At 38.5% G+C, this 14,600-nt stretch overlaps 1 protein-coding gene across 4 annotated transcripts in view; it reads right to left on the minus strand.

Annotated features, from left to right (window-relative positions):
- Positions 1 to 14,600, minus strand: part of LOC116722786 (protein FAM126B) — a 48,704-nt gene that overhangs the window by 32,455 nt on the left and 1,649 nt on the right. The window contains exons 1-2 of one of the 4 annotated variants that reach the window (XM_032567082.1): positions 14,270 to 14,447; positions 13,948 to 14,142 (exon numbers count right to left, since the gene is read on the minus strand). The gene's annotated coding sequence lies outside the window, so the exon portion shown is untranslated. Of the gene's footprint in view, positions 1 to 13,947; positions 14,143 to 14,269; positions 14,448 to 14,600 lie in introns of those variants that run through there. The other 3 variants (XM_032567081.1, XM_032567080.1, XM_032567083.1) reach the window with 3 other exon arrangements.

Consider the following 14,600-nt stretch of genomic DNA (forward strand, 5'->3'; position numbering starts at 1 on the left):
GTTAGAATAAAACAAACTCCACTAAACACTACAGGTAGAAACAAAAAACATTATGCTAATTCTGACCTTCCATCTGGATACAACCAATCCAAATTAGCTGGAACTTACTTGGGAATGACAGCTCACTCCTCCTCACTCTGCAACTGTCTCATCTCAGTATCTACGTGTCACCAGAACCCGGCAGCTAGCCATCACTGTTTGCTAAATATGTCCAGCGGCTAATGAGGCTCGGTGAATGACAATAAGCAAACTTTCCTCAGAGGGCTGCTCTTCCTCTACGCAGGACCTGCTTATTGTCCTGTGACGGATTTCACAAGGGAATAGAAGAGTACCAGCCCATCCTGTTTACGGCGCTTCAAATCCCAGATCACAATTACTCGGCTCAACACACCATTGACTGAGTGTGCAAGCTTAAAAGCAAAGCTATAAAGTTCAATTTGTGTACTTGGTTTGAGAATAGATTAAATCAGTTAAGAATGTGGTCCATTGTGATTCATTCAAGCCATAGAAAACCCATATCTGTACTCAACTTTTATAAATGAAAGCCTCATTCAAACACTTTCAAAGACTTCTTATTGTATCAGTGGTGTTTTACACCAATTCCACCAGGAATGTGTTTGTTCAGCTTAAGCTTAGTCCCATATCACCAAAGATCAAATTTTTAGTAGTTTCAGTTAACATCAGCAAACCTTACAAATATACATTTTTAATACCGACTCAGAAAATACTTCTTTTTGTGGCACACAGAAATCTAAAAGAAAATCTGGAAATCTGGTAGCCTTCTGAAAGTTCATGGAGAAAATATAAGATTGGGTCCTCATCCAACCTGATGGCCCGTAACCAACAGAAATGAGCTACATGTTTAGAAATGCATAATTTATTGTATATATAGCAACACAAGAGGGTGTTTGTAGCGCAGTAATTGTTGGCTGTGACATGAGTTCACACTTTGCGTGCCAGTGTAATATTTAACTAGTTGGGTTGCATCTCACAGCAGTAGATACAAACACTTAGGCACTTTACAGTGCCCAAGATGCTGAAAGTCACAGAGAGGTTTCGAAGCACATGAGTAACAGAGCAGCCCTATCACAACCGATCTGGTTATCTCAAGATTTCTAATATTCTGGAGTCCTATCTGTTTCATGTTGTATTTACAGCATATCCCAGTGAATTATCTTTCATGTTACCTTAGAGTTTCATTGGCACTTGGGTGATCTTACAAAAGTAAACTAGAAATTATAGTTCATGTAAAAATATTTCACTAAAATTAATTAATGGTAGAGGTGACAATAAGTAAGCACATTAGGATGTTTTTCCCCTCGCTAAACAATAATACAGGTAAAGGTTGGATTTATCTCAATGTTTGAGTGAGACTGACAGCAGAAAAAAACAAAACAAACAAAAAAATTTTTTTTACTAATATTAATCTTAACTGGAGGAGCCAGTAGTGTGGCGAGAACTTTGTGTTAGCATATTTCACAACAAAATCTCACATCACAAATGGAGAAAAAGAAAGAAAAAAAGAGGTACATTTTGGCAGGTAGTTCAATAAGCTCTTCAAACTGATTCACTCTTGAACCTTACTCGGTTCACAACTCAACAGGTAATGCATTTGCCAGACAAAGAATGGGGATAATACAGTCCTAATGTAATCAATCAAATCTAGCCAAATTCAAAACAAAAGCAAAACATGTTGTGTGCAGGCTGCCTTCTTTAGGTGTGCCAAATTTCCACACACACCCACACAGTCTCCTCTCCTCTGCTGACCACCTGCACACACAATACAAACAGTGTACATGACAGCTGCAGCATGGCGACAAAACTCCAAAATTTTCATACAACAAATAAATAAAGCAAATGACTAAAAACCATTCTAGTTCTCTATGTTTGGGTGTACTGCTAGTGGGGACAATGCCCTTCATTCATTAGAGATTAATCATATCCGTGTCTAATGGACTCATTAAGCCAGTGTAAACAAACACAAGGTTAGAGTCCAGCAAAGTATTTTCAGTTTTTACCTCTACCTCGACCCCACAGAGCTGGGTCGATGAGGTAATCCTGAGCTACAGTCTAAACAGACTTTATCTGAGCCACACAAAGATAAACCAATCAACTCAATCTGGGTTTGTATCAGTTCTCAGGTCTATGGTGTGTCCATGGCTGCATATTTTCCCAGTCAGTGTTGGCAGCGCTGTTGTTGCCGTTAAATGATTCACTTCAGAGCAGCAAGAAACAACTGAGATTTTGCAATAAACATGGACTGTGCAAATCAGGATTTCTGAAAATCTAATTTATTTGTGTGACTAGATCAAAAGTGAGTGCAGTTCAACAGGATATGAATTACAACACATGTGCATTAGTGCAGAAAAAGCGTAAAACATTACAATGACAGATCCAAATGTGCTAGCACCATTAGAAGGAAACCTGTCATTGCGGTGCAACGGAAACATGCAAAAAAAAAAGTAATGAAAAAAATAACCGACACAGACGTCCAAACAGGCTGAGGCCACACCTGCAGTTTCTTTCATTGTTACCACAGCTAAAACTGTTTTTGCTACCAATGTATTTTGAAACTTCATGTGAACCAGCAGATACAATCAAAACTGTTTACATATTTCTTTTTCTACTAGATAAAAACTTCACAAATAGGATTGTGAAATGTTGATACAGAAAAACATGTGCCTGTCTATCCTGCCTTCAAAATAGTCAGTAGCTCACACTGTAGATTTTTTTTAATTCTACAACTCATTTCATACTAAATTAATGTCATTAATTTAGTATGAAATTTCTATTTAGAGTTATTTTAAAAGGCAAACTTTCCTGGGTAGTAGATGAATAAAACTAGTAAAGCAGAACATATTTTGCTGCAGAATGTAATTAGCGTTATATAAGAATAGACATGTAAGGACAAGGTTTTGAATGGATTATGCAAGTGGGTTTGAATCAGCATTCCTCACCATCTTCTTGTCTTGGCCCGAATGAGCCCAGCCAGGTTAGTGACAGAGTCTGGGATTTTTCAAGGTCAGCTTAGCTCAGTCTGCAATAAATTATTAAACCCATGCAAGCTCTGTAGCTCCACTCTTTAACACCAGCTTTTTAGCCAAAATTCTTCATTCCTTATTTTATTCTAATACAGGCGAGATCAAAGAGTTAAAAACCAATCTGTAAAGTGGCAAATCAAAAAAAAAGGTTGTCCTCTTTACTCTGATCCCCCTCAATGAAATCTTACCTCTCCTTATTAGTGGTAATTTAATCTCAAACAGCATCATTAAGACCAAAGAATACACAAAACCTAAACGTAATTGAGGACATGGAGCAAAATTTGGAAGTTAGTGGTCAAAATGTCCACATTAGAGAGGATGCTATGGCTAGATGGCACCACCATTTTACTTTTTGGTCTGTATGCACATGCTGTGGCATACTGCACACCATAAACCAAGGTGGTAGCAATATCATGCTGTGGAGTAGCTGCTCAGAGCTTATGTGGAGATAAATAGAGCTGAAAAAACACCAATCTGTGAAGAATATCCCCAAAAGAGATGGATGTTCACCTTCCAGCAGGACGATCTTAAACAAACAGTCCGAGCTACAGAAAATGGTTTTAATCATGCATAAAAAAAACTCACATAAATTCCAAATCTCCATCAAAGTAGTTGATGCAGATTTTATGGTAATTCTGTGGTAAGCAAAAAAGAAAACGAACAACGAAGCATGTGAGCAAATCTGGTACAGACAGCACAAAAAACAAGTGAAGCAAAAGTTGAAGTGAAAGGTTGTTCTACAAATATTGACACAGGAGAACTGAATAAAAGTGCAAGAAATACTAATTATGAGATATAAAAATTTTTAAAAACAGTTTGAAATCCAGGTATCATGCACTTCTTTGTGTCAAATATTGACACAGGAGAACTGAATAAAAGTGCAAGAAATACTAATTATGAGATATAAAAATTTTTAAAAACAGTTTGAAATCCAGGTATCATGCACTTCTTTGTGTCAAATATTGACACAGGAGAACTGAATAAAAGTGCAAGAAATACTAATTATGAGATATAAAAATTTTTAAAAACAGTTTGAAATCCAGGTATCATGCACTTCTTTGTGTCAAATATTGACACAGGAGAACTGAATAAAAGTGCAAGAAATACTAATTATGAGATATAAAAATTTTTAAAAACAGTTTGAAATCCAGGTATCATGCACTTCTTTGTGTTGGTCTAACACCTAAAATGTCAACAAAATACATTAAAGCTTGCGGTCGTCAAGTTAAAAAGGGTATACGTTATTTTGCTCAAATAACGTATACCCAACTAACGAAATAGTTGAAATGCTTTTCAACTATTTCGAAAAGCATTTCAAGTTATGACAGTATGAATGCCTTGCCTACATATTATTATATTGGGAACAGTTTGTTTGTGTCGGTTTGTTTTTGTTCCTGAGATTCTGTTGTCGGATAATGACACCACTACACAGGGCACATTGATTAACTGTCGTTCTTGACGCCTATTTTCAGCCCCAACACACTGTGTCTTTCAGGTCAGGCTATTTTTGCACTAATATTTTTGTAGAACTGCAGCTAAAAGATTCGTCTTTGATATAAATTTTCAGCAGAGCTAACCTGCGAGAGTAAATCTAGACCAAAACAAAGCATGGAATCATCTTATTTCCTTTGTTGCATCTCTAAAGTCAAAGGAGAATTTGGTGCTCCCTGTCATACACACATCTACACATCAGCCAGACACCGTTCCTAGGCAGAGGGATTAACTCTAATACCCGACTACAGTGACTCAGTCTGGTGTAATCGGCTGTGCTTCTCTCAATAGTAACAACCAGCCACTCACCTGCAGCGTAGGCGTCCCTGCACTGAAATAGCACAAGGTGTATTAATAGCAAAAAAAAAAAAAAAAAAGCACTGGAAAATAATACAAGAGTCAAGACTTCCGACAGGAATAAAGATGACAAATGGCTAGAAAGACAGAAGGGCAGACAGGTAGTCATACGCCTCTATGAAATTCTAACTGAGTTAAAAGACTTTGAGAGTAAAGGTCAACAACTGACAGGCCACTGTGACTGAAGTCAATATGTCCCTGAGCAAATCAATACGCCTATCCAAAGGACACAATGACAAAGACATGGGAAACTACTTCTCTGCAAACATACATGTCAGACTCGTAACAGGGTTATAATCTTTTATAAGGATGATTATGTGGGTAGATCCAGAGAATGAACTTGGCTGCTGTGCCTCCTTCATCCCGTCCTCCTCCCTCATAGGCCAGGCTCTGGGAACTGAGGCGTACGCACATCCAGAGCTAAAATTAGCTCTGCTGCAGCTGGAGGGCCAGAAGTGTTGGGATGGGCTGTGTTGCAGTCAAACACACATACACACACACGCAGTTCCACCAATTAGACTGGGCCAGAAACAGCACAGGTGACTGCTAACAACATCCTGTTCCCCTGCCTCCACCGCTCCACAAACTGGGGCATACAAATGCTTCTGATGCAAATGATGTGTGGATACACACCTGGCTACCGGATGCTGGGCCTAGCAAAGGTATTCATAACCCTTGAACTTACTTTAATGGGATTTTATGTAACAAATGCAAAGTAGTGCACAATTGTGAAGTGGAAGGAAAATATCACATAATTTTCACATTTTTTATAAATGAAAAGAAAAAACTATAGTGTCGTGGAAAACCACAGTGAGCACCACAATGAACACACCGTCCTGGTCCTGAATGGTGGTGGTAGTATAATGCTGTGGGGATTTTTTTTTTTTTTTACTAGCACTCACAAAGAAGCTTTCACAGCTGATGGGAGGATTTATGGAAGAGAATCTACTAATGAAGGGATTCATGAGTTCAGTCCTTCTGAACTATAGTGGACCCCTAGTGGTAATCCTCCCCCCACAAATAGCTAATATATATCTGCAAATACTTCAGACCCACTCTAAAAATGCTTATAACAGACTGTTTATTAGTTCAAACATATAATAATATGCATTAATACCCACGGGGACCAAATGGGTGTATTTTCCACAAATAATTTGGAGGCAAGTTTCAAAGAAAAATCCACCGTTACTGCAAATACTGAATTGCAAAATGGGTGACGGTCCACTCTATTCATCCATCATCCCTTTACCGACACACCTGAATTCAATGTCTGAATTCCTTCACCTGCATGTCCTGCAGCTCCACAGAGGCCTGGTACTGAGCCATTCCCTCTCAGGGAGGACCCACACTGAAATGATTTGAATCTGGATGTTGTGTTACTAACAATGCATTTTGCAGCTAATAAATACAGTATTTGCATTCAGAGGCTGAACATTAACCACCAAAATACTGAAAGGTAAATGTGGATGTTTTATGTTTTTAAATATAATCTGCCAAACTCTGGATTAAACAAATTAACTGAGTCTTTAATTTCAGGGATTTATTTATGATAGACTTGATAGAAATCGTAATACCAGCCACATGACCGCTAATCCCGCAGTGTTTAGCCCTGCTGCTGACTAAGCGTGCATGACGTCTCATACTTCAGAAAAAAAGGGGGTCCGGGGGATGTGGAAAGAACAGCTACATAAGCTGCTCAGCATGTCTAACAATGGGCCACCTTGAGGTTTTGTGGCATGCAGAGACATTTAACACAGGCCAGGGGACAAACAAGAGAGGGGTAGCTGGAACACCAAGGATGCTGTGAGGTCTCCAATCCACCCAGAGGACATTAAGCTCCTTTTACTGAATATATGCATTAGAAAAATTAAACTAACTAAGGTTATATGGAAAAGAACAACAGAGTGGGCTACAGTTGGCTCCAGTCATAGTGCTGGAATGAGGCAAAGAAATTACATTAGCAGGACAATGACAGAGTTCTGCAAGCAACCTTAGCCAAGAAAATGTGCATTAACCACTGAGGTTTGGCCAGACAGTTTATTCCTAATGAAATACCCAATCACTGCAGGCACTGAACTGCCAGACATCTAAAAATTATGGAATTATATAAACTACCTTTAAGGTCCCGGGTTTTTCTTGTATATTTGACAGACTAGGTTGCAAACTCTTGCATGCATCGCTCCACTAAACAACTCCATTTTCCTTCCCCTTTTTTGCCATCATATCACAAAAAAATATACCTGGCAATAACTCAAAGGCTTTCTGGAATCAACCCGGCTTTGGCATCGGCTCAACTTCAGAAGGAGAGCCAGTCGTGACTGGCAAACGGAGCAGGAAAACAGAAAGCAGACCAAAAGGAAGCAAAGACTCTGAGGATGAATGTTCCTATAGGCGCCTGTCTGGACTTAGCATTCTATCCTAAAGATACATATAGAACATATGTTCCCCTCCACATACACAATGTCAGATATGGGGAGGAGATGTTGGCATGATCTTCCAGTTTTATCACTTAACATGCATTAAAGTCACCAGTAAAGTGTTCAGTTTTCCCTTCACACAAGAACGACAAATTGAGAAATGCTTTGGTGAAAGTACCACCTGCAACTTTTCAATGGGAAGTAGAATTAGAGCTAAAACAAACTGTTTTTTCTACAAGCAGAAAAATTGTTTATCAAACTTGGCCAAGAGCAGAGAGAGTTTTTCTATGACTTAGGAGTGAATCATTTGCTCATTTTACACAATGATCACTTAGGTTATGTTTTATCTGTTAGCAAATTATTCATACATGGCAAAACAATTACATAAAGAGCTTAATGTAAGATAAAAACAGAAGGAAATGAAAAACAAATTGGAAAGGACAAGAGAAATGTGCAGGTAACAGCAGTGAAGTTTATTTGAAGGCCTGAGGAGATTATATTATGGAAATAATTATGACAAAGAGATCCAACTAAAGGTAGACAAACACTCTCAGAAGTATAGAGTGTGACAAATAAAAACTATTTAAGAAACTAAATAACCCCATAAAGAGACAATACATTAAAAATATTTTTAAAATTAAATGCACGCACACAATACAAGATATAAATTTAATTCAAACATATTTAGAATTTCATTGAATCCATTTTGGACTAATACTATGAAATAAAAAATGGAGCATATGGCTAAATCAAACAGATTAAGATTATGTTTCAAGACCCAATAAAATTTACCTTCTAGACATCAAGGCCTGCATAATTATACATTTTTGGAACTTCTATAAAAGCTAACCAGCAGTCATTTTATTCAGGCCTAATAGTATCTCACACAACCTGCTTATTAATTTTGGTTGTCTCAAATAATTCATCCATCAACATGCAATAAATCTGTGAATAATTATGATCCTGGAATTTACACCTCATAAACAAATCAGCTCCATTTTGGAAAAAAAAACTTTCTTGCAGCTAAGGCAAATAGAAAAACCCAAGCCAGTTTTTTTCAAGGCTTGACTTGGAGAGAACAAACACCTTTATCTTATCTCGTCTTGACTACTGCAATGCACTTTATGCTAGTGTCAGTCAAGCATCCCTTTCACGTCTTCAGCTTGTTCAAAGTGTTGCTGCCCATCGTAACTAGTATACAGGCATAAATACATCTCTCCAATCTTCTCTTCCCTTCTTTGGTTCCCTCTGCATCATGGAATAACTTTCAAATCCAAATGTTGGCTTATCAATACCTTAGTAGTCAATGAGGAGATAGAGCTTTTTCTATTGTACCTCCCAAATTTTGGAATATGTTGCCTTTAAATATTAGTCAACTTTCCGTAATGTTTTTGTTTTTTCATATAAAGCTATGAAGTATCTGAACAAGTGTACATCAAGAACACAGCTTCCCCTCTCCTAATAAAAGTATTGTTAATTCAGAAATCATATATACTCTCAAGGTATCACCTCAGGACAAGAAACATCACAACACTTTGCTAAAAAAACTTGTTTAAATATTAAACATTTGTGAGAGCAAGCGTTTCATATGTAGTTTAAATGATTGAGCTGAAACTGTGTGTGTGTGTGAGGGAGGACATGAATAGTGGAAAATGCCTCTCCGACAATTTACGCTGTTGTCCCTCAGCTGATTCCATGACGCCACTTTGCTTTTAGCGTGCATTAATCAATGAACTGCTGAGATTCCTCTGCTTGGTCTGAGTTTATCACCAAAGGGGAATAGCGACTGGTTTCAGAAGAAATACTTTCTTTACTGTAAGTATCTGATTTGTGTATACGGGAACACAAAAAACAACAAATTAGAGTTTAAATGTTTGGGCTCCATATATGTTCATGTTGGTCAATGATTCCAAAGTTTGAAAAAAGTCCAACCAAAGGGAAAAAAAAAAATATTTCACACAAAAGCAGTCACAAGAAATGCTTGGTAAAGGCATTATTTAGATTAATTCTTTAGCCATCAGCATGTTCACAAAGTGTTAAAACAAACATCACCAAAGATCTTTATACTTTACATTTATTATCAATAATTTATCGAAGGGCTTAGCACGTGACGGAAATACCTGTAGAGAGTCATCTATTCACTGAGGACAGACAGAGAAGTGGATTAAACTTTAACCACTTGATCCAACAACACAGAACTGCATGAATAATGGAGAGATGCAAACGCAGCACTGACCAAAAGGAACCAAGGCAGGTGAAAAGCCTGTAGCACAATCAAGCACTTGTCCTTCACACCAGAACAATAACAAAGATATTACTTTGATACCAAAGGAACATGGAATGTGCCAGGAACCCAGATTGTTACCCTGCTTCTTACCTAACCCTTACTGCCATTTTATATCCTCAAGGAAAAAGATTTTGCACCCACATACTTAAACTTTGTATATTTGTTTATTTAAGGATTTCCATTTGTCTCTACCTTATTAATCTGTCTTCCTATAGCAATTTAATTGTATTGGCAAGAAGGTAGAAGTTCCCCTTGACCAACAACCTTGTGTCCACTACATTTTAAAGCCAAACTAAAAGTTGCTTATTCAATCATTTTTACTGCATTAAATTCAGAAAACAGTCCCAACACTCATAAACATGTCTTCCTAAACCATTGTTGATTGTATCTTATGAAATATAATTTAAACATGCTTTTATAGTTCTTTCATTTTTTTAAAAAGTGTATTCACAAACCTTCCTCCATTTTTATGTGGGGGGTCAACAATCCTGGACGTTTCTGTCTGTTGATAAAATTTGGATATTATGTTACATTTTTCTGCAAAAATGGAAGAAATCCAAGTTTCTGGGGCTGCACTGTCATTTGGACTCTAGGATGTTCAATGCATGACTGACTAGACAGGTGGATTCTTGTGGAGTAAACTTTGTTCACACATGTTGAAATTTTGAGAAAAAAAAATCAGTTTTAGTGTTTTGTGTTCAATCTAAGGTTAGCCTAAGTGTTAAAAAAAACTTTAAAAGCAGCCCTGAATGGTCATCTCCATCATGTAACTGGACCTATCCTCAAAAACCACATTCTTTCTTACTTCAAAGTAAAATTGAAAAAGTTAAATTGAACATTGTGTGAGTACCTGACTTTAGTTTGTCTAGCACACCAAAGACAAACTAAAGAACATGAAGGTTAAACAGTAACTTATAGTGGAAGTCCTTGCTGCAGGAGACAACACACATCCTGCTGTTCTTCCTCCTGTGAACTGCTGTTCGGCTCACAAAGCAGCATGTATATCTGAAACAGCCAACACACACTTCATATCTGGAAGTGCAATGAGTCAGCAGTGGCATTGCTCTCCCTGCATGCCAACTACACGTCCAGCTGACTGAGTGCAACAAAAACTAAAATGGCCTTTAATGACTTGTGAGGAAATCTAGAAACCAACTTGGATGCTTAAACGGACTTCACTGAAGAAATAAAACAAATGTATCTCCACGCTGAAAGAGAACTGTGAGGTTTCTCACATGTTCAGCCTCATGGTGTGTAACAACATGGTAATTCGTCTTTTTTCCATTCGAAGAAGAGGAAAGGGAGGGTGGGGGTTCGTGTCTGCCTGTGTGACTCTGTGGGAGGGAGCACTGTACAGTGGAAAATAGTCCCCACTGCTAATCCATGCCAGGCTAATTACAGCTTTGATCCTCTGTGTGTGTGCATCACCAGTGGTGGGAGGGAGCTAACAAACTGTGAGGGTTCAATACATCAACAGAGATGCTTTAGCTTAGACACACATTGATATGCTCGCAATTGGTCCAGATAGACTACCTGCAAATAAACCTAACTATTATTATTTACATCAAATACATAATAAAACTTTTGCTAACAGAAAGTTCACTGGAGTCACTTAAACAGTGCATGGTCCTGTTGCTGAAGCTTCCAGTTGTATATTAAAGTCTTTGCCCTCATTAAAGATGCTGGGTTGAACAAATTACAGCACTGAGCAGCACATGAAATTCAACTCCTGCAGACGGGGACACAGATTAAGTGGGTAAATGGAGTTTCTGTCTAAAATAGACCACAGCTCTGATGATAGCCCAGTCCCAAAACACATGGTAGCAGAGATGCAGCAAGGGAGGAAGAGGAGGAGGAGGAAGAAGGCGGCTGACGATGAGCAGCAGATGGCATGGAATTATCTAGATCTTCAGCTCTGCATCTTTTGCCTATTACATCATTATTGTAACGGCAGCTTATCAATGTAGAGCGTCATCATTTTAACTCATGTTTAATTAATTCAGTGGTTCAGTAGTTAAGAAAAAGGATAAATAATTAAATGTCTAAGGACAACATTGCACTATGAGACAACAATTTGACTAAAGTAAAACTAACCACCATCAGGAATGATGCATTTCTGTTGACAGGAGAGTTGCTTGAAGGCCCCTTTCCATCCTAAACAGCCGGTGTCTGCCAGGTTAGGCAAACAGAGCCAATGTGCTTTAAAACAGCTGCCAATTTAATGCCCAAAGGGCCTCATGGCGGTGCTGGGACATCTTTATTTACAGAGGAACCTCAGTGTCCATCAAGAGATTTCTTAGTTACACTATACATTAGCAGGGCACCAGAACAAAGACAGCATTTTGCAAAAATATTCACACCCTTCGGTTATTGTTCATACAACTTTCACTACCTGCAAATTCAGCTTCAGGTCTTCTGGGTAACATTTGGGCGGACATTTTCTCTCACTCTTCTTCGCAAAATATCTCAGGATCGGTCAGATGAAATGGAGAGCACCTATGAGTATCAATTTTAAAAACTTGCAGCAAATTCCTCATTAGATTTAGGTCAGGACTTTGAATGGACCATTTTGACACATGAATATGCCTTCATTTAAAACCCATTCCATGTACTACTGGGTGTGTGTTTAGAGTCCCTCTGGCTGGTCTATAAAATAAAATTCTTTCAATATACACTGGATGAATATGAATACTTCTGTGCCTTTAGGGTTAACTAGGCTTGATCTATAGAGTGTTTTGGAGGGTTGACTTAACAACACAGAGTGTTAGTGACGTTTCTAAAAGCCAATGCTTTCCCTAGTATTTATCTTCTGTGCCACAAAAAACAATACAGAAGCTTCTGAACCTGACTATCACATACTGATGGAAACAGTAAGTGATATTACTGTTCCTTAGGAGCTTTTAATAGATTTCCAGCTCATTTGTTCCCTGATAGGGAAATTGTTACTTTGTGCCAGGCAACTGTTGCCATGCAGTAACATTATTTTAACATTAAAATAAAGCTCCTACATATTTTTTAAATCCAAAAATACCAGTCAAAATTCAATATTTTCAAATCAATCTTTTTTTTAGTTCATGAACTTAGGAACTTTTTCTATATTTGAAAATTGGTAAAGTCATACAGGAACAAAGTGTGGAAAAAACAACATGATGGGTTATAGATATACAAACAGATTAAATAGATATATAGTGAGATATATACTCTATCTGACCCAAGATGGGTCAGATGTCCTTCCATACAAAAAGTATGGAAGGACAAATGGATGTCAGGAAGAATAGCTGAATGAATGATGGACGGATGAATGCATAGATGAAAAAAATTAAAAGACAAGCAGACTAACAGGCACATGAACAAAGAGATAGATGGACTTTAAGGCGATGAGACAGATATTTGGATGGGTAGGTGGATAACCAGATCGACTGATGGACAGTCAGATGAATGGACAAACAGACGAACTGATCATTGGACATCCAGATGGATGGATAACGACATAGATAAACAAATAAGCTGATGGATAAATTATTTAAAAGGTTCGTGGATGGTCAGATTGCTGTATGTAGCAATGAATAAATGGCAAACACATTCGGTAAAGCAGACGGATGGATGGATAGAAATATATTTTTTAAAGAGAATATATATGTAAACATGTTTCAACATTATTTTCTTTTACAGACCTACACATGCCTGGAAAACAAGTAGATCCTACACTTTTCCCAGACTGTCGTAGCCTACATGAATCCTGGTTCCTCGGGAGGAATGTTTCTGTCGCAAATTACAGAGTGCCATCTATAATAAAACAATGAAGTATGGTTCATGCTTTATTGTTTTAGCAGACCACTACACTGTTACAAAATGAGGAGGGGTACTAACCTTAAGCTACAATGGTCACAATGTTATGACTACTCATTGTTCACTAATGCACTGCTTCACTTAGCAGTAACTTTGTTAATGCAACTAACATAATAGCACATCAACTGCAGCCATATCAGATATGAATGTTGCATAAAACTGGCGAAATAAGAGAAAATTCAAGCTTCCGCACCTATTTTCCAAAATAAGACAGCCAGCTCTGCCGTCGGAGGAGTTCATCCTTCCCAAAAAAACCGACACAAGACATATACACTCCAGACATTCAAGATTAAATATGTAGTGGTCAGAAATAAAACTATCAACACACTGTGGTGTTTAACCTAAAACACTGAAGCTAACTAACCAGTTATACTGACGATTCAGAGGTACGCAGCTCCATTAGCCAGTTAGTTTATTGTTAGCTAAGGTTTTATTTAAAACAAAAAGTGCCACGACAACCTGAGCCTGAACACAAGAGTTAGCTGCCTTAGCTCGTCTCGCATACCGTTAGCATGCCTCTTCTTGTCAGCAGCTGGTAGACATCCCCGCTTTTCATCAGTCGTGACCAGGCCGAGGCTCGGTTAACTGAAGCTGACTGCTGGCAGCCAAGCTCCAACACCGGGAGCATCTGCTGTGTGTGTGTGCGGTCCCCAGCTACCCGTCCTGGCACAACCTGACGCTGAGGAAGTCTCCTGGTTGGCTGCGGGTTAACATCCACAAGAGTGCTGATGATGTTCCAAGTCACCAGCAGCCCCCCTCACTGACTGACTGACTACCTGGACAATTCTCTGTTTTTCTCCCAGCTCGAGTGTAAAATTAATACTCACTTGGACTGCAGAATGGCAAACGAACCGTAACACATTGACTGTATAACAGGGAGGCAGAAGATGTGTTTGCCCAGGGCGGTCACTCAGGTCGGGTACTTTTCCTTCCAGTGATCCCTGTGTGTCTCCGAGCTTCAAATGATCTCTCCACACTGCAATGGTGCTGAAAGACAGTGCAACACGATTGGCTGGACCGAGCGGAACTCGGCGATCTGCAGGGGGAGTAGCAGTGATGCATTCACGGACATAGGAAAACTCTAAATCGGGATTTCAAGTCTGAACTGATACAGTACAGTGCATAACAGGCAAAAATGCAATATTGTGCAAAAGAGTT

This window comes from Xiphophorus hellerii, chromosome 7 (assembly GCF_003331165.1).
Source record: "Xiphophorus hellerii strain 12219 chromosome 7, Xiphophorus_hellerii-4.1, whole genome shotgun sequence".
NCBI classification, from domain to species: Eukaryota; Metazoa; Chordata; class Actinopteri; order Cyprinodontiformes; family Poeciliidae; genus Xiphophorus; species Xiphophorus hellerii.